This window comes from Felis catus, chromosome E3 (assembly GCF_018350175.1).
Source record: "Felis catus isolate Fca126 chromosome E3, F.catus_Fca126_mat1.0, whole genome shotgun sequence".
Classification (NCBI taxonomy): Eukaryota; Metazoa; Chordata; class Mammalia; order Carnivora; family Felidae; genus Felis; species Felis catus.
In genome coordinates this window covers 31,581,736-31,601,033 of record NC_058383.1, presented here as the reverse complement: position 1 = coordinate 31,601,033, position 19,298 = coordinate 31,581,736, and the positions used below count along the sequence as shown (strand labels likewise).

General features: G+C 53.2%; 1 long non-coding RNA gene across 1 annotated transcript in view; it reads right to left on the bottom strand.

The window, feature by feature from the left end:
• Nucleotides 1-19,298, bottom strand: part of LOC111558263 — a 72,305-nt gene that overhangs the window by 44,032 nt on the left and 8,975 nt on the right. Inside the window, exon 2 of the long non-coding RNA XR_006590917.1 lies at nt 17,346-17,524. This is a non-coding gene — a long non-coding RNA (uncharacterized LOC111558263). The remainder of the gene's footprint in view (nt 1-17,345; nt 17,525-19,298) is intronic.

The following is a 19,298-nucleotide window of genomic DNA, read 5'->3' as shown; positions in this document are numbered from 1 at the left end:
GTGCTGACAGCTCGGAGCCTGGAGCCTGCTTTGGGAGTCTGTGTCTCCCTCTCTCTCTCCCCCTCCCCCACTCTCTCTCTCTCTCAAAAATGAATAAATATTAAAAAAATTAATACATATATGTATATCAAATCATTATGTCAGACAACTAAAATTAGTACCATGTTAGGCCAATTATATCTCCGTAAAACTGGAGAGAAAAATCTTGTAGTGCAAGGCCCTGTCCTGTCTCTAATCCAATCATTTACCGTTTCCTTTTCCATCCTAGCTTCCTGCATGCTAAATTCGCTCTGTACCCCCTCCTCCCGTGTGATTCCTGCATCTGGGCCTTTGCACCTGCTGTTCCTGCTGCCCGAAAGACTTCACCTTTACCTCTGTCCACAACTGGTCTTCCAGGGCGCAGGCGAAAAGACCTCTCCTCCCCACTCCCTGCGCTGCCCAGAGAAGAGTGGGTCCCTCCTTCAACTTGTCCTTCAAGCCTCTGCCCAGTCTCCGCCTCCTCCAGGAAGCCATTCCTGACTACCCCCACGCCCCCAGAATCCTTCCTTTAGTCTCGGCACTTGTGCACACTGGGTTGGGATATACTGGGGGTACACTGGGTGGGGATGTACCGGGTTATTTTTGGTCTCTCTGCCTTTGGGGACCGTGAGCTCTGTGAGGTCAGGGGCCGTGTCTGAGCACACGGGTGTCTCCCGCACCCTCTCAGGGCCTGGCAAAGAGCAAGAAAATCACTTGGGGGTTGGTGCGTGGACAAAGGAACAAACGAACGGTTGAACGCACGAATCTGGATGAGCGAGCCAGAGCTTGGGAGCACAGGAACGGTGACTGAGCGCCACTGAGAGGGGCCTCTTGGCCTCGTGGGACGTGGAAAGGGCTTGGCTCCTTTCACCCGATCGGAGCCTCGGTTTCTCCAGATGCCAACTTGGGATAATAGTAATAATACACTTCCCAGGTGGTTGTGAGGACTGAAGGGGGTCACATCGTTGGTTCTACCTGCCAAGCTGTCACCGCCTGGACCCGAGCGCCTGATGTGGGGGCTCAGGACGGGATACGAGGAAAGAGTGTCTAGGGCACATTGTGTCCGAGGCCATCCAAGGTCACCCAGCCGGGAGGCCTGCGCTCCCTGTCCTCAATCCTCCAGGCTCCTTGCCTAACACGGGCACCAGGCTCTTCCTCTAGCCGAGCACCCGGGTTTTTCCTGGATCTGGCGTGGGCTTTTCTCAGCCCCCCAGACTTCCCAGGGCTGCCCGCATCCTATCCCATCCATCGGTGTCACAGCCATCTGGCCCCAGGTCCCCCCCACTCCCCCATTCCCTGCCCCCTACCTCCCCACCCCACACCCTACACACCCCCCTCCTGACAGCAGTTGGGCAGGGGCAGGTCCAAGGAGCCAAGGAGACCCCCACACACCCCACTGTTAATAGGCAACCCCTTCCCCGCAGACAAGTTGACAGAGCCCTTTTGTGGGCATTGCCTTCAGGGGGCGTCATAGCCACCCAGGAAATGCAAACTAGAGGCCTGTTTTCACAGCAGCAATGACAGCTGACATCTACTGAGCACTTAATGTATGTCAGACCCTCTGCCAAGAGCCCGCACCTCCTCTGCTAATTTAATCTTTATATAAAAAAAAAACAGCAAAGCAAGATCCCCAGGAGGTTGGTTCTATTCTCCCACCTTCTAGGTGGGAAGACTGAGGCTCAGGGAGATGCCGTGACTTGCGCACGGTCTCGCGCGGGGAAGCGGCAGACCTGGGATCCACACCCAGACTGAACGACTCTGCAGCCCATGTCTCGGTCCACCGGACACGGCCCCCGGTGGAGGCACAGGGAAGGCGGAGGGACATAAAGACCGAGGCTTGGAGGGATTCTAGACCAGAGAGGCGGTCACGGGAAGCTCTGAGAGACGCTCCAGAGGGTGTCAGGGGGCAGAGAAGCCCGAGGAGGTGTGCTTAGCAGGGGAGGCAGCCCGAGTAAAGGCTTGAAAGTGGGGGTCCGAGTCAATGTCAGTGTCACGTCCGAGAGGGAAAGCGTCTGAGAGACTGAGAAAGACACCCAGAAACACGCACGCGCGCGCACACACACACACACACACACACACACACAGTGAGAGCGTGAGACCTGTCTATGTGATCTGGGCACGCGTTAGCATGACTGTGTGTGCACAGACACATACGTGCGTGTGCACATGTGTCAGTGCGTGAATACCGTCAGGAAAGATGCAACATTTTGAAACAGGCAAAATAGACAACCGGCGCCTTCTCGGTGCGTCGTTCGTGGTTATCGCGGCCTCTCTCAACTTTAAGGCATCTTACAACTCTTACGTCGTAGCAAGCCGATGGTAAGGCAGATTGTGCCCGGATACACTTTACTGCCCTGTGGGTAAGGACCAGCTTTGCCCCTGTTTGTACATCCCCGGCAGCGGTCCTGATCGCCCACGTGTGTGTGCTTTTTAATTCTCCTTGAGGTCGGTCGTTACGTCGCATTAGTTCCCTCATTGATGGAGGCGTTAAAGAAAATCTTTGACACACGCTCAAGGATCTTATGTTTGCACGGGAGTGGTGGGTTTCCCTTTGCAAAAAGCGGATTCTTTCATTGTGCTCATGTGCCCGCCCTCTCAGGGGCTGCAAAGCTGCGCACAAGCCACCCCCTGCCCTCGCGCCCCTCACCGCCTCTGGCCTGTCCAGCTGACCGCACACAACATCCCCCTGGGGCGGGGACGCCAATTGTGACATTCGGCAGCACTCTCCGCATGCCCAGCTCTGGATCGAGCTACTTAAATGTCTGAGCTATTTAAACATCATCCCACGCTCCTGTGGGGCAGGCGGTCTCACTACCCCCGCTTGACAGGTGGGGAAACTGAGGCTCAGAGCCTGTGAGAGAGCTAGAGAGGAAGTGGTGAGGCCAGGCTTTGCAGCTCAGCTGCCCGACTTCTGAGTGTGCAGTTTCCTCCACTGTCTACAGGCAAGAGGGTTTGTGGGACCCTCCTCCCGCTCAGAGCTGGTGCAGGCAGCAATTAAGTCCGGTTGTGAAGGATCCTGTTTGCGTGTCGTGATTTTCCCATCAACCTCTGGGAACCGGGCACCTGGGATCGTCCCGGGTGGGACCGAGGGGCGCACTGTGGTGCCGGCGTGTGACCACCTCCTCTCCAGCCCGACTTCCTCTCAGACTCCATCCCAGAGCAGGGCCCAGCGCATCCTACTCGCCCCGGGACTGCCACGAGCTGAGCGCCAGCACTGGCCCGGAGCAGCTGGGGGACGCTGTCCCTCTGCAGGTCCGCAGGGACACAGCCACTCCCTGAGTACGACGACCGTGTGCCAGTGCCACCCGGGTACTTCACACGCCACTCCGTGTCCTCACCATCGTTAGGCAGGCCCTGCCTCACTGCCATTGGACAGAGGAGAGGACCGAGCCTCAGAGAGGCTAAGCAACTTGCCGAAGGTCAACAGGGCAGAGCTGCAGTTTGAACTCAGCTCAGCGTGTCTCCTAGTCCCGGGACAGAGTCGGGCTGCCTTCCCCCGGCTTGCAGGGGCGGCGGTCCTTCTTATCCCAGCCAGAGCCCAGAGGGGACTGCAAGCAGTCGGCCACAGTGGATTCTGGTCCCTCGGCCCCCACCCGCTCCCTGCCCCGGGGACACAGGCAGTGCTTTCACGGGGAGCTGGAGGTGGCCCCCTGCTCCAAGACCTGTCTGGAGACTGGAGCTGCGACCGGGGCATTCTGCTACAGGGATGCTCCTCCCTACCTCGGCCTCCGTTCCCCCAACACCGGGATCCTGCTCCCTCCGCCGTGCACAAAGCTAGCTCATGTGCTACCCTACGGGGTGCGAGGTTCGAAAGAGCCGCCCCCCTCTGCTTCCTGTCTCAGCAAGTGGCACTTCCACCCACACGTGTGCACAAGCCAGAGAGCGAGGAGGCCTCCTTACCACCTCCCTCTGCTCCCCTCCCCCACCTCCAAACCCTCCCAGTGGCAGAGACTGCCGGCTGAGCCCCAGCCTCCACCGTCCCTTCTCCCGGAGTGATGGAACCTCTCATGCGGAGCTGGGTAGGGCCACTCCGAATTAAACTACATTTCCCAGCCTCTCTTGTAGCTAGGCAGGTGTCCTCAAGCGATTAAATTCTGGCAAACGGGGATGCGAGCAGAAGAGAGGCACGCAACTCCCCGGGAGGTCCTCCCCCTTCCCTGCTCTCCCTTCTGCTTTCCCTTCCCACTCGTCACAGTGCAGGACATGGTGTGATCCACTTGGACCACAGGGGCAAAGGCAGTAGCACGGGAATGGCAGGGCGACAAGGTAGAAGGAGCCCGGGGCCTTAACGCCCTGGACCAGCCAAACCAGAACGAGAACACTTACGCCAGGACCATACGAAAGAGGGGACATAGAGTTCTATCTTGTTTAAACCAGCACTTCGGGTCTCTGAAGTGGCAGGTGAATCTAGGTCCCAACGAATAGAATGACCAGGTTCTGTGCGTTTTATCTCCCCATTACCACCCACGTCCATCTTCTTCTTTCAAATCTCCACCAACTTCACCGCAAAGGCATGGCCCCCTCACTCCCCTCACTTTCTGAGCTCCAGCCTCATGGGCCTTCTGTCAATTGCTTGCATATATCATGCTCGCACCTGCCACAGGACCTTAACACATGCTGCTGCCTGGAACACCTCTTCCTCCTCTCGTCATCTAACCATTTCCCACTTTTCCTTCAGATCTCAGCATGACCCCCACTTCTTCCTCAGTGACTGAGGACTCAGGGAAGTCCTCAGTGACTGCCCTGACTAGGGCAGAGCCCTTGTGACACCCCCCCCACCCCCGATAGCATCATGAATTCCTACATAACATGTGCCACAGTTACAATAAAAATCCCATGAGGTCCCCTCAATTTTGCTGGGAATCTAAAACTGCTCTAAAACAACAGTCTTAGGAGAGTTAACAAAACCAAAAATTCCATGACAGCATCTAGAAATCTATCTTCAAAATGCACTGCCCAAAGTATGAAATTATGCATGCACCAGGCTTTTGTTGCCGCACTGCTAGAAACAGCAGAAAACTGGAAACAATCCAAACATCCACTGAGAGGGAACTGGTTGAATAAACCGTGGACTGCCACATAGGATAGCACTCTACAGCTGTGACAAGGAGCCGGGAAGCTTTTCTGCCACTGCCCTGGAGTGATCTTCGGGATGTGGGATTCATGTGAGAAAATAAAAAAACAAAATCCACGGGACAGAAGTGTGTTCGCCATCTTCTGAATATGTGCGTGGGGTATATACACCCTTGCTTCTTTTTTCAAAAAATACACAATGGAAGAATAAAGCATAAATGAACAAAAATGGTCACCTGTGGAGGAGGGAGGCAACGAGTAAAGGGAAGGGGAGTGGAAGTTAGTCCTCCCCGAGTGTATCTTGTTTCTTATTTTACACATGTAAACAGCTTACAAGAGTGTAAAGCAAAGACAAGAAAAAGGAATCCCCTAAAATATTAAAAAAAAAAAAAACAACGAGTAAACCTGGCTGAAAGTCAAGTTGGCAACCACACTAAAAAGGATGATTGGAAGTGATTTTAAAACAGCACTTTGGCTGTACATCCCTAATGGGCTTTATCCTAAGGACCAGAGAACCACAAAGAAACAGAACCACAAGGCAATCTTCAACTGCCCTCCATCATTTTATAGGTAGTGATTATAGTGGTATCATTATGTTGAAACTATTAGCTTTATAATATAGGCTGAAGAGAAAAAGAGATACAAAGGCAGAATCGAAGGAGTTAAATGACAACCCTGTCATCTTGAAGGTGAACGAGTTCTCACTTCCTCCAGCTTGAAGCCCCGACTCCGTGAAAACCCAGTGGCAGTGAGCACCCCTGAATGTCCAGACTGTGGTCCCTAATTCCCAGTGATCACCCAAAGGAACAGGACTCCCATGAGAAACAGCTGATTCCAGGTAGAAAGCGTGTAAGATGATCCTAGGAGGGCCGTATGTTATGTTCATTTTACAGATAAGGAAAGCGACTGCCAGGGAGATTCAGCGAGCTGCCCAAGGTCATGCAACGGGTAGGGGGCTGTATGAGGATCCGAACTGGAGTCCATGCCCTTAACCATCTTCTCAGTTGCCTCTTCATTCATGTTGGATGTTCAGCATCAAAGTAAAAAAGGAAAATGAGGATAACAGCCCCAAGCTTGGCAGAGGTCAGTCGGGTCGGGGGGGAGGGGGGGAGGAGGAGGAGGAGGAGGAGGAGGAGGAGGAGGAGGAGGAGCATTCAGAACCACGGACAGCACCCCCAATCACTACCCGCCTCCTGGGTTCAGCTGTGCCTATACCCAGGGTCCTCAGGCTTGATCAGGGACCGACTGGGAGGTGCAGACCCAGGTGTCATTATGCCAGCCTTTCTACTGGCCGCTCGTCACACCCTCCTGACGTGCTTGGGGCCAACCAGGCTCTCTCCAAGACCACCACCTTAAGAGCAGGGATCACCATTGAATTCCTCACGGCGCCCAGACAAGAGGCATTCTCACTGCCCAGATGGGGAAACTGAGGCTCAGAGAGGCACTACGCTGACTGAGGTCAGGCCACTGGGAAGCAGCTGAGTCTGGCCATTCCCCTGGCCCACCCCGCTTTCCTCTTGTTGGCTCTTTGGAAGGCTGAGAGTGGGGTGCTGGTGGCCCATGCTGAGCGTGAATCACCCTCATCTTGTGTGTGTGTGTGTGTGTGTGTGTGTGTGTGTGTGTGTGTGTGTGTGTGAGATTTCCCCGGCTGCAGCTGTGAGCTGGGGAGAGGAGTCTGGGCACATGAGCTCCAGGCAAGAAGGCTGCTTTTCCCAGCAAAAAAGGAGCAGTAAGCCTGGCATGACTCCCGCCCCCCTCATCCATACAGCACCTGACCAAGTCTATCTCCAGAATATTCCTGGGCACTGTTGTGTCTTCACCCTGACCCAGGCCACCATCAGCTCTTTCTCTGAGAAGCCGGCAGATTGTAGATATGCTTTGAAGGTGGGATTGACAACACCTTCAGGAGATGCACCAATGAATATATTTAGCTGCTGCCAACGTCAACGTGCCTCCGGTTTTCTGCCCAGACCTAATTTTCTTTCTTTGCAGACAACCACTGAAGTGGAAATCCCAGGCTCGCCATAAGGCCTGGAGGCTGGGCCAAACCCTCCCCTCAAACATCCCCTACCCCACCCACCCCCCACCCCACCCCCCACTTCTGCTGGAGGCCATTAAAGAGGCAGCAAATCAATCAAGGACTCCACACTGTGTGCAATGATCAAAACGCGAGGAAATAAAGAGGAGAGAATCATTATAGCTTAAAAGGGATTTAGGAGATCTACCAGCCAAAAGCAGTGTAGGACTTTGTCTCCCAGGGTGAACCAAGCACCCATCAAAATACACTCAGGAAACAACGACAGGAAGGTGGGATTTTCGAGGATATTAAGGGATCACGAACTTCGGGGAGGTGTGAGAAGGGTAATTCCATGAAAATGTGGTTACTGAAGGGAGAGTCCTTATCTTCTAGAGATATGTTCTGAAGGATTTATGGATGAAATGACCTAAGGATATGATTTACGACAGGATAAGCCAGCAGCCGTGGGGAGGGCCCCCTACCCTCCCCAGGCCGGCAAGTGGGCGGGGCTGGCCCCGAATCAAGATCATCTAGAGGAAGCTGCTCCTGAAAAGAAAAAAAAAGAAAGAAAAGAAAGAAACGTGGAGGAAGTTGCACCTTTCCCAGAAGACCTACTTCACATGATTGCAGTCAACGCCCTGTGTCAGGAACGGGGCCAGCCTGCGGTTTACCGATGCGGAGAAGAACACGGCGGGACCCGCCCACTGGCCCACTGTGTGGTGACACTTGTTGATTTTTATACTGTAATCCTCTGTACTTTTGTGAGTGTGGTGGGGGGAGTGGGTAATGAGGGTTTGGGTTACCCTGTGTGGTTCAAACCCTGCCTCTGACACTTCTGTGACCTGGGCGAGTCACAGTGCCACTCAGTGCCTCAGTTTCCCCATCTGTCAAGCAGGGGATGATAATGTCAGCCTGACGGGGCCGTTGTGAGCCACAGGAGTCCACACTGAGAACAGAGCCTACCATGTCACCCGTGAAAAAGAAATCCTAGCTCTGATTACTGCTATGAGGTAGCATTTAGTGTTTACGCAGTATTTTTTATTTTTCGTGTGTCTGAGACGATCTGGACCCCACCTCTGTGGAGGAGGACACAGGACAGCCTGAAGGGTTTTTTTTTTTAAATCTATTTTTTTAATGGTTATTTTTGTTTCTGAGAAAGAGACCATCAGCAGGGAAGGGACGGGGACAGAGGATCCGAAGTCATCAGCGGAGAGCCCAATGCAGGGCTCGAACTCACGACCCATGAGATCATGAGCTGAGCCGAAGGCGGACCCTCACCGACTGAGCCACCCAGGCTCCCTCAACCTGAGGGCCTTTTCAACAGATGGGGATGTAATTCATACACCATGCAATTCGCTCATTTCAAGCACACACCGCTGTGGACTTCAGTGCATTCACGTAGCGAGCACCACAATCAATTTTGGAATATTACCCCACATCAGGGCACTGCTCCAAGGTAGGGTGGTGAGTCTGAGCCCTCTTCTGACTTCTCTCACGGCAGAAGGGGCGGGCTGTGAGGACCACGACCTCAGGAGCTTCTGGGGGAACTGCCAGCGGGCAGGGCCTGGGGTGTTCTTTAGGGACCCCGGGGAACTGTCCGCTGGCCCGGCTTAGAGATACGTCGCATGTACAGCAATCACGTGAGCTGTATCTTTAGAGAAAGGTGCCCACAGACCCCAGTGCGGCTTTCTCGAGATCAGTGATAACCTGCCACAATTTCCCAAGAGGGAGGGAGAACCTCTACCTACATGGGGGGGGGGGGGGTTCGAGCTGCTACGAGGCCCATTGAGGAGCATTTAATGACCGGCCCCTGGAAGAAGGGCAGTGAGGGAGGAGTCGCACGGCTCTGGGGTGTCTGACTGAGCCACTGGGGAGCTGGTAGCGACATTTACCACCATGGGAAAGTGGGACAGTGAAGGGAGGGGTAGGAAAGGGACAGAAGAATCTGTAACTCCTACCATCATAAAACTGTCCTGAGGGGGCACCTGGGTGCCAGCTTAACCTCAGCTGGTTAAGCACGGGACTCCTGATTTCTGCTCAGGTCATGATTTCACGGTTCGTGGGTTCGAGCCCCGAGTAGGGCTTCACACATGGGATTCTCTCTCTCTCTCTCTCTCTCTCTGCCCCTCCCGGTTCACAAGCACACACTCTCTTTCTCAAAATAAATACATAACCATTAAACACACACACACACACACACACACACACACACACACACACACAAAACTGTCCTGAGGCTCTGGTGGGGTTTGACAGGCCTTTGGGATGCGACCGAGCTGAGTTCAAATCCTGACTCCTGCCTTCTGAGTCACGTGGCCTGGAGAAGCCTCGCTGGCTGCCTGGGTCTCCTGATCTGCAAAATGCAACAGCTGTGGGGCTCTGGGGGGCTCAGACCCGGCAGGTGGAAGGAGGTCCACGTGTGTGGCCTTCACCCTGAGCACTAGCTCCCCTCTCTGGCTCAGGTCCCGGGGAAATCCCACCCGAGGGAACACCTACAATGGGGGAAAGGGGTGATGCTGGAAAGACCCTGGGAAAGGACTGACACAGGGCACTGCGGGTGAGGGGATTTCCATGCTCAAGTGGAAGGGAGATTCTGGTGGCTGAGAGGAGAGAAACCTGCCACACCTCCAGGGTCACGGTGACGATAGTCTCCACTCTCCCCTCCCCCACCTCTGCTTGGCCCCCATCACATCACTGTTCCACTAGTGATCTCTCTCTGAACTCTCTCAGACAATTACCTTATTAACTTGCATGTGCCCTGCCTCCTTCTCTAGGACGTCAGCTCTTCCTGTGGCGACGTGTCCCCAGGACTTGGCATGTGCTTCCCGAATGGCTGAAGGGACACTCCCCGCGCGGGGCTGGGCTAAGCAGGACAGGGGCTTCCTGGGAAGGAGCCCCGGGTTCCCAAGGAAGCCTGGGGATGGCAGCGGGCTCTCAGCCCAGAAGGCAGGTGAGGTTCCCTGCCCAGCGAGGGTCACCCAGCAGCTTCCAGGAGGGACGGCAGGGTGGGGCTCAAAGGTCTCCTCCCCAGGGCACCAATTGCTGGGATTCTGGGAGGGAGAAGGGTGTTGGCTCCTGGAATATGTTTTCCATGGGGACAGGGTCAGCACCCCTTGTGTCCCCAGGCCCCTGGCTTTGGGGGGACTCCTGTCTGTTTGGTGACTGGTGGGCGGCCAGGGACTCCGGGCTTATCAGACCTTGTTCCTGACAAGGGGCTGCTCCTGGCTGGCCTGGCCCCCGCTTAGGCAGGACCAGGCCTCAGCCTGGGTCTGCCTGTTCTTCTCTCCGCAGAGCCAGTCCCCACCGGGCCGGGGGTGGGGGGTGGGGGGTAGCTCTTTGCTCAAAATCCTCTGAACTCCTCATCCTTCCATCCCTGCCTCAGTCCCAGTGGCTCAGGGGCTGTAGGAGCCTCCTCCCTGTTCTCTCAGCCCCTTTGATCTGTTTTCCATGTGGCAGAACAACACGGCCATGTTCTAAAATTTGACTGGAGTCCCACCCCAGGGATGCCAAATCCTTGAACGTCCTGGCATTTCTCTGAGGGTAAAAGTTCAGCCACCCTCCCCTCAGCCCTGACCCTCCCACCCTGGTCTCTGTGCTATGGTGTCTCACATGCTCCCCTCTACGTTTTCCTTGACCACTGGGCCTTTGCACATGTGGTTCCCTCTGCCTGGTTAGTTGTGGATTCTCAGCTTGCAGATCAGGCCTCAAATGTCACTTCTTCTTCTTTTAATGTTTTATTTATTTTTGAGAGAGACACAGACAGAGGGAGATTGGGGGAGGGGCACAGAGAGAGGGAGACACAGAATCCGAAGCAGGCTCCAGGCTCTGAGCTGTCAGCACAGAGCCCGACGCGGGGCTGGAACTCACAGACCGCGAGATCATGACCTGAGCCGAAGTCGGACGCTTAACCGACTGGGCCACCCAGGGGCCCCTCAAATGTCATTTCCTCCAGGAGACCTTCTCAGACCCCTGACCAGGTCACATCCCCCTGCTACACACTCGAGGGGCACCGTATTTGCCTTCAGGGACTGTATGGGGTAATTATATAACTATTTGTTTAACATCTGCCTCCCCTTAGACCTCGAGTGCGCGGGGCGTGGGAACCCTCTCTACCCAGCTTCCCTCAGGACCGCACCTGGTATCTCAAAGTTTAGGGACTGGGAAGACAGGTTCATTCCTTCACGCACTCGTGCGTTTGCTTCCAGTAAGCACATACTGAGAATCCACTGTGGCCGGGCTACAAAGTTGGCATAGACCTGACCCCAGCCCTGTGGGGCCCACAGAGCAGGGGCGCAGGGAGGGCTTCCTCCTGAGAGTCTTAGACAGTGGACAGGGGGTCCGAAAGGCTGGGGAGGGGACCACTAGGCTCGGCAACAGCCCATGCAAAGATCTGGAGGCCAGGAAAGACATGCACGGTTGTGGGTATGTGGGGCTGCGATGCAGGGAGGGAGGAAGGGGGCAGAGAAAACAAGGACAGACGGAAAGGCTGAGGCCCCAGGAGTCAGAGCAGAAACTCAGGGCCTAGAGCCACCTTCCTGCCTCAGCAGCTCACTTCCCTCTGGCCTCCCAGCCCGGTAGCTCAGGGCCCACAGGAGACATGCTCGCTGGCTCCAACCCCTTCCCTCGGGGGCCCCTAGCAGCAGGGACAGGGCCTGGCAGGGGCCCAGGGCAGTGTGCGCGGGTTTTCTTCAGTGCATCAGCAAGCAGGGAGCCCTGAGGGGCACCAGCTCTGCTCAGAAATGATCCTCATTTTCGGGCACACCCCAGTCGGCCAGGGCTCTCACCGAGTGCTCAGGCCGCCTATGGACCAAGCCCAAGCTACAGATGGAGAAAGTGGGGCTTGGGGAGGCGTGGGGGGTCTCAGAGCTGGGACGGGGCACAGTCAGGCCTGAACCCACAGCCCGCGTGGCTTCGAGCGCAGAACAACGCTCTCTCAGGAGCCGGTTCTGTGTGGGGCAGTCTGGTCCCAGGCAAATCCCCTCCCCTGAGTCACACGGGGCGTGTTGGGGCTTGAGGTGATCACAACAGCTTCAGTGCGTCTAGGTCCGGCTCTGAGCGTTCTGTGCACACGAAGGCACGGACCTCACCATACCCCAGAGGCGGGTACTATGGTCAGCCCATCGGCCCATTCCAGAATCACAGGCATTTCCTGACAGGACAGGCACACTGCCTGAAATCGCAGCGTTTGTAGAGACCCTGAGGAGCCTGCCGGCTCCGGATCGCCCTGAACAGGAAGGAGCAGCTAGCTGGCTGGGCACAGAAGGTTCTGGGGCTTGGAAGGTGGGTTGTGCTATAGGAATGTGCCCTCTACCCATCTCTCATCTCACACGTGGAGGCCAGCAGGCCAGTTCCATCTTGACTCTTGGCACCACCTTCCCTTCTGGAAGCTTCTTCCTGCCTGGAGGGAGATCCGAGGGGGCAGAGTCCCGTCCTTGTGCCCCGGTATCCCAACCACAGCCTCATCCCCAAGCACAGGGTCTCAATCCCTGCAGGGTACCTTCTCAGCTCTCCCTGATTACGTTATGTTCTTGTCACTATATTGCTAAATTGTAATGACCCCATATTAATGAAACATGATATCACTATACAGGACTATTCTATTATCCTGGTAACTTTGGCAGGGAGGTCTCTCGGACCCTACCATCTAGTAATATTGCCATCTGGGACTTGAAATCTCCCTGAAGTTAGTAGTTCTTATTTTCCACTTGTTTATAAAAGCTGCTCATGAACCTGAACTGTTTTTTGGGAACAGCACCCACACTGCGGGGTTGTGAGGACGATTGGATGAGTGGGCCGGCGATCGGGGTGGGGGGGGTTGGCGCTCAACCAACGCCAGGTTCCGTTTCTCTAGCTCGGCAGCACCATGTTTTCGTATGTTCCAAATTATTCTCTAAAATCAAGAAATCAAACAGAATAAGGCCTATCCATGTGTGATGATGGGAAGTGAGTTCTGAGATATATTTTCAAGTAAGAAGCGCAAAGAACAGCATGTATAGAAGATCACCATCTGTATTTTTAAAAACGGGGATATCTCATCCATGCAACTCAAGAGCAGAAAACAAACATCTCATTTAAAAATGGGCAGGGGGATCCGAGAAGACATTTTTCCAAAGAAGACGTACAGACGGCCAAGTACGTGAATGTACTTGCCAAGTATGTGTACAAGGTACGTGACAAGGGGCTCAGTGTCACGGATCGCCAGGAAAACGCAAATCAAAACCAAGACGAGGTGCTACCTCACACATGTACAAGGGCTATTAAAAAACAAACAAACAAGGGGCGCCTGGGTGGCTCAGTCGGTTGGGCGTCCAACTTCGGCTCAGGTCGTGATCTCACGGTTCGTGAGTTTGAGCCCCGCGTCGGGCTCTGTGCTGACAGCTCAGAGCCTGGAGCCTGCTTCGGATGCTGGGTCTCCTCTCTCTCTCTCTCTGCCCTTCCCCCCCACACGCTCTCTCTCTGCCTCTCAAAAATAAAAAAAAAAAAAACTAATAAAAAAATTAAAAACCAAAGAACAAACCAAAGAGGAAACCGGTGTCGGCGAAGATGCGGAGAAAAGGGCAGGAACCCTTGCGCGCTGCTGGTTGGAATGTAAATTGGTGCAGTTCTCAAAAAGTAAATAAATAAATGGGGCGCCTGGGTGGTGCAGTCGGTTAAGCGTCCGACTTCAGCCAGGTCACAATCTCGCGGTCCGTGAGTTTGAGCCCCGCGTCGGGCTCTGGGCTGATGGCTCGGAGCCTGGAGCCTGTTTCCGATTCTGTGTCTCCCTCTCTCTCTGCCCCTCCCCTGTTCATGCTCTGTCTCTTTCTGTCCCAAAAATAAATTAAAAAAAAAAGTAAATAAATAAAAATAGAACTACCATATGATCAGTACTTCCACTTCTGGGTATAGATCCAGGAAACGACATCACCGTCGCTAAACGATATGGATTCACTGCAGCACTATTTCCACCAGCCAAGACATGGAAACGACCTACGTGTCCATCGATGGATGAATGGATAAAGAAAATACGGTGGATACGTATACAGCGGAATCCCATCCGGCCATGAAGAAAGAAGGAAATGCTGCCATTTTCAACAGCGTGGACGGAACTCTGAGGGCTTCCCGCGAAGCGAAATCAGTCGGACAGAAAGTTAAATGTTGTGTGATCTCATTTACATGCGGAATCTGAAAAAGCCGCATCATGGAAACAGAACAGGTTGGTGGTGGTCAGGCACCAGGGCGAGGGATGGGGCCGGGGGTGGACACGGCGAAGGCGGTCAAAAGGTTCAAATCGCCAGTTACAAGAGAAGTCAGTCCTGGGGCTGTCGCATACAGCGTGGCGACGACAGTTAATAATACTGTATTGTGCACGTGAAAGTTGCTGAGAGAGTAGATCTTAAACGTTCTCATCACAAGAAAAGCACCTCTGTAACTCTGTGCGGTGACCGACATTAAGGCCACTTACTGTGGTGATCTTTTTGCAATATATGCAAATATCGAATTATTATGTTGTATACCTGAGGTTAATATGCTGATTATGCCTCAAAAAGATAAATAAATAAAAAGGAGCAGGGGAGCCCGGGCGGCTCAGCTGGTTAAGGATCTGCCTCTTGGTTCGGCTCAGGTCATGATCATGCTGTATGTGAGTTCGAGCCCCACGTAGGGCTCTGTGCCGACAGCATGGGGCCTGCTTTGGATTCTCTCTCTCCCTCTTTAGCTGCCCATCCCCAACTCGTGTTCTCTCTCTGTCTCTCTCAAAATAAATAAACGTAAAATATACATACCAAAAGAATGGGGACATATCTAATCTGTCCATCCACCCATCCATCTGTCTCCTGTGTTCACACAGGATATGTCGGGAAGGGTGCAGAGGGGACATATAATGTACCCCTGGACCCCCACCCCTCACGCTTTTCTCTCTCTTGTCCCTCTCCCTAGACGCACGTGTCGTCTGTCTCTTCCAGAGAAGAAGCCCCATGAGGGCAGGGGTGTTTGTCCGCCGTGTTGGCCGCTGTGACCCCTGAGCCAGAGTGGCGCTGTCCCAGGGGGTAACCAGCAGGCACAAGCGACGACTGAGCACTTGCAATGGGGCTGCTTGGGACAGAGATGTGACATGAGCCAAATACACACTGGGTTTTGAAGGCTCCGTGTGTGCTATGACTCAACTGTGTCTCCCTCCAAAACTCATATGCTCAAGCCCTAATGCTCACTTGGTCAGAAAGTGACTGTATTTGAATTTTTTTAATGTTTATTTATTTTTGACAGAGAGAGAGAGCGCGCGCGCGTGAGCACAAGCGGGAGGGGGCGGAGAGAGAGGGAGACCCAGAATCCGAAGCAGGCTCCAGGCTCAGAGCTGTCAGCACAGAGCCCGACGCGGGGCTTGAACTCACGATAATATGATGTGACTGGCGTCCTTATAAGAGGAGATTAGAAAACAGGGACACAGGCACAGAGCCAACACAACGTAAGGACTCGGCCAGAAGCAGACCACCTACAAGCCAAGGAGAGAAGCCTCAGGAGAAACCGGTTCCTCCCGCGCTTTGGCCTTGAACTTCCCGTCTCCAGAGCTGTGAGCAAGTACATTTCAGGTCTGTAAGCCCCCCAGCCTGTGGGACTTTGTTATGCAGCCCCAGCAGGCTAGTCCAGGATGAAAAAACAATGTAAGCTATCTCATTAATAATTCTTAAATTGGTTCCACATCCTGGGTTTGGATACAATAAACTAAAGAAACATATTATAAAAATTAATTTCACCGGTTTCTTTCTACTTTTTTTTTTCAAACGCACCTCCTTGAAAAGTTAAAATTTCACCTGCGGCTCTCATTTGAGGCTCGTTATCGTATTCCTATTGGACCTCACAGCCTAGCACGGTGTCTGGAACATAGTAGGCACTCAACAAACATCTGATGGATGAGTGAATGAGATCGCTGGCTTTGGGAAATGACTGGGGGACAGAAGGGAGGGAGCCTGGCTCGTCCCTTTGGCTAAGTATCTTGTTAAAAAAAAAGATCTAAATTAAAACATGATAATATACTCCTTGCGATGACTTAATATATTACACATAAGTGACATTAACACTCATGCAGTTAAAAGATGCCCCTCATGGGTATAGACATAATAGCCAGCCAGCAGGTGCTTCGGATGGCGTGCCGGAAAGTTGTGATTCAGAGGGCAGGGGCATCCCTCCCCACACCCAGCCTCAGGCGGGGAAGCAGACCCCAGAGTCCGTGCACAAGCCCCTTCCCCAGGATGAACAAAACACAGGTGGGGCCCAGGTATAGCCCTCAGGGTCAATGACCTAAGTACCACCCATCCCAAACTCCCTCCAATCCTCCTATCTGCTTCTGGGGTTTGCTTTGTCCATCTGTAAAATGGGCACATTCGGCTCACACCGTTAAAAAATAAAAAAAATTCTTATTATGGAAAATTTCAAACATTGGCAAAGGCATAGAAAATAGAAAGGGAGCCTCTAAACACCACACTTACCCTCAACAACCGTCAACTCGTGGCCAATCATTTTGTTTGACATATACACCCCCTCTCCACCTGATTTTTTTAAAGTTTTGTATTTATTTAAGTAATCTCTACACCCCAGGTGGGGCTCAAACTCACGCCCCCAAGATCCTGAGTTGCACGCTCTTCGGACAGAGCCAACCAGGCATCCCTCCACCTGATGATTTTAGTTGTTGACGTTTATTTATTTATTTTGAGAGCGTGCGAGCAGGACAGAAGCACAGAGAGAGAGGGAGAGAGAGAGGATCCCAAGCAGGCTCCGCCCTGTCAGCACGGAGCCCGACATGGGGCTTGAACTCAAAACCGTAAGATCACGACCTGAGCTGAAACCGAGAGTCGGGCACTCAACCGACTGAGCCACCCAGGCACCCCTCCACCTGATTATCTGAAAGCTTATCTCCAACTGTGGTATTATTATACCAAATAATAACACCACTGTGGTATTATTATACCAAATAAAAGAGAACAATAATACCCTAATATCATCCAGGATCCCTGTGGCATTCACATTTCCCCGAATATCAATGAAAAAAACCACATTATGTTGTTCAAATGAGTGTGTTCAAATCGGGATCCAAACAAGGTCTACGCCTTGAACTTTTCTCAAATTTCCTTTAACACAGATTCTAGATTACTCCTGCAGTTCCTTCTGTCCTGCCAGTATCCACCCTCTTATCAGTTATCTATCTGTTGCACAACAAATGGCCACATAGCTTAGCGGGTTAAAACAGCAAAAGTTATCTCACGGTTGTTGTGGGGCAGGAGTCTGGGCGTGGCCTCCTCCAGCTCAGGGTCTCTCACAGGCTGTCGGCCTGGGCTGTGGTCTCATTCGCAGGCTGGCTGGGGAAGGATTTGCGTCTAAGCTCACTCACTAGATGTTGGCAGCATTCGGTTCCTTGCCGTTTGGTCCCCTCCAACGTGGCAACTTGTTTCACCAAAGGGAGCAAAGGAGAGAGAGAGAGAGAGAGAGAGAGAGAGAGAGAGAGAGAGAGAGAGCAGTGAGTCGTGGGTCTCTGGCTTGTGCAGCTGGAGAAGCTGCTGAAACACAGCTTGATGGGGCTCCTGACTCAGTAGGCTTGGGTGGGGCCCAAGAATGTGGATTTCTTTTTTCTATCTATCTATCTATCTATCTATCTATCTATCTATCTATCGAGAGAGGGAGGGAGAGAGAGGGAGAGAGAATCCCAAGCAGGCTCTGTGCTGTTAGCACTCATGAACCATGAGATCATGACCGGAGCTGAAATCAAGAGTCAGACGCTTAACCGACTGAGCCTCCCAAGGAGCCCCGGAATGCGCATTTCTAACAAGTTCCCAGGTGACGCAGAGGACCATGCTTTGAGAAGTACTGAGTTATAGGGACCTCCCTTCCTTCGGTTTTAATTTCTTCCTTACATTTTATCTGTTGGTGGGTGACTTAAGAATTCCCAGGTCAGGCCACAGATTTCAGCCCTGGTGGCGAATAAGAATTAATTGGGACGCTTTAAAAAAGATGGGGACTTAGAGGCCCCATTCAAGACCTACTGAATCAGAAAATGGGGTGGGAGTTTCAGAGATGGGTTTCTATTTCTTTTTAATGTTTATTTAGTATCGGGAGACAGAGAGACACAGAGAGGGGGAGACACAGAATCTGAAGCAGGCTCCAGGCTCTGAGCTGTCAGCACAGAGCCTGACACGGGGCTGGAACTCACAAACCGCGAGATCATGACCTGAGCCGACGTCGGTCACTCAGCCAACTGAGCCACCCAGGTGCCCAAATGGGTGTTTCTATTTTTAAAGCTCTGTGTGTGATCCTCTTGTGCAGCCAGGCAGGGTTGAGACCCACTGGGCAAAGAGAATGGGGGCTAACTCTGGGTAAGTCCCTTTAAATACTCACAGTGCTATCAATGACTGGGGTTTATTGGGGTGTCTCTCACATGACAAGCCCTGCACTTGTATCTTCTTGTCTCATTGTCACCACGGCAATTGCGAGGCAGGTGTGATGGCTCATTACCCCCGTCCCACAGATGACAAGAATGAGGCTGACACAGAAGGGACTTCCCCAAGGTCACCCAGTGTGGGGATTTTCAAGTATATTCCATGGGGGATTTTCAAGTAAATTCCTTGACACCCCTTCCCTCAAAAAGTGGAGCTGTGAGCTGGACTTAGTGACCACTTCTAGGGAACAGAATATGGTAGGAGTGATGGGGGGTGACTTCCGTGACGAGCATTCTGCTTGCTCCCTACCTGGAATCACTCAGGCTGGGGAAGCCGGCCGCCATATTGCAAGGCCACTCAAGAAGCCCTGTGGAGAAGCCCTCTCCGTGAAGAACGGAGGCCTCCTGCCTACAGCCAGGTGAGTGAGAACCGCGTGGAGGTGGGTTCTCCGACCGTGAAGCCTTCATGTGACTGCAGCTCTGGATGGCCTCTTGTTCGCAGCCTCATGAGGGACTCTGAGCCGGAACCAACCAGCTGAGCCACTCGGGAATACCTGACCCATAGAACCTCCAAGAAAAAACATGCCTGCTAAGGGTTGGGGAGTTTGTTGTGCAACGATAAACTCATACACGCCAAAAGACAATCTCAGGTCTGAGTGGTTCCGGGGGACTCCACTCTTACTCCGGCCCCTGAAGCAGAGTCTTCCAACAGGCAGGTGTGGGTGACATGGGCTTTGTAGTTTCAGGGATGGGTGTTCATGAGTCCCTACCCCACCCACGCGCAGA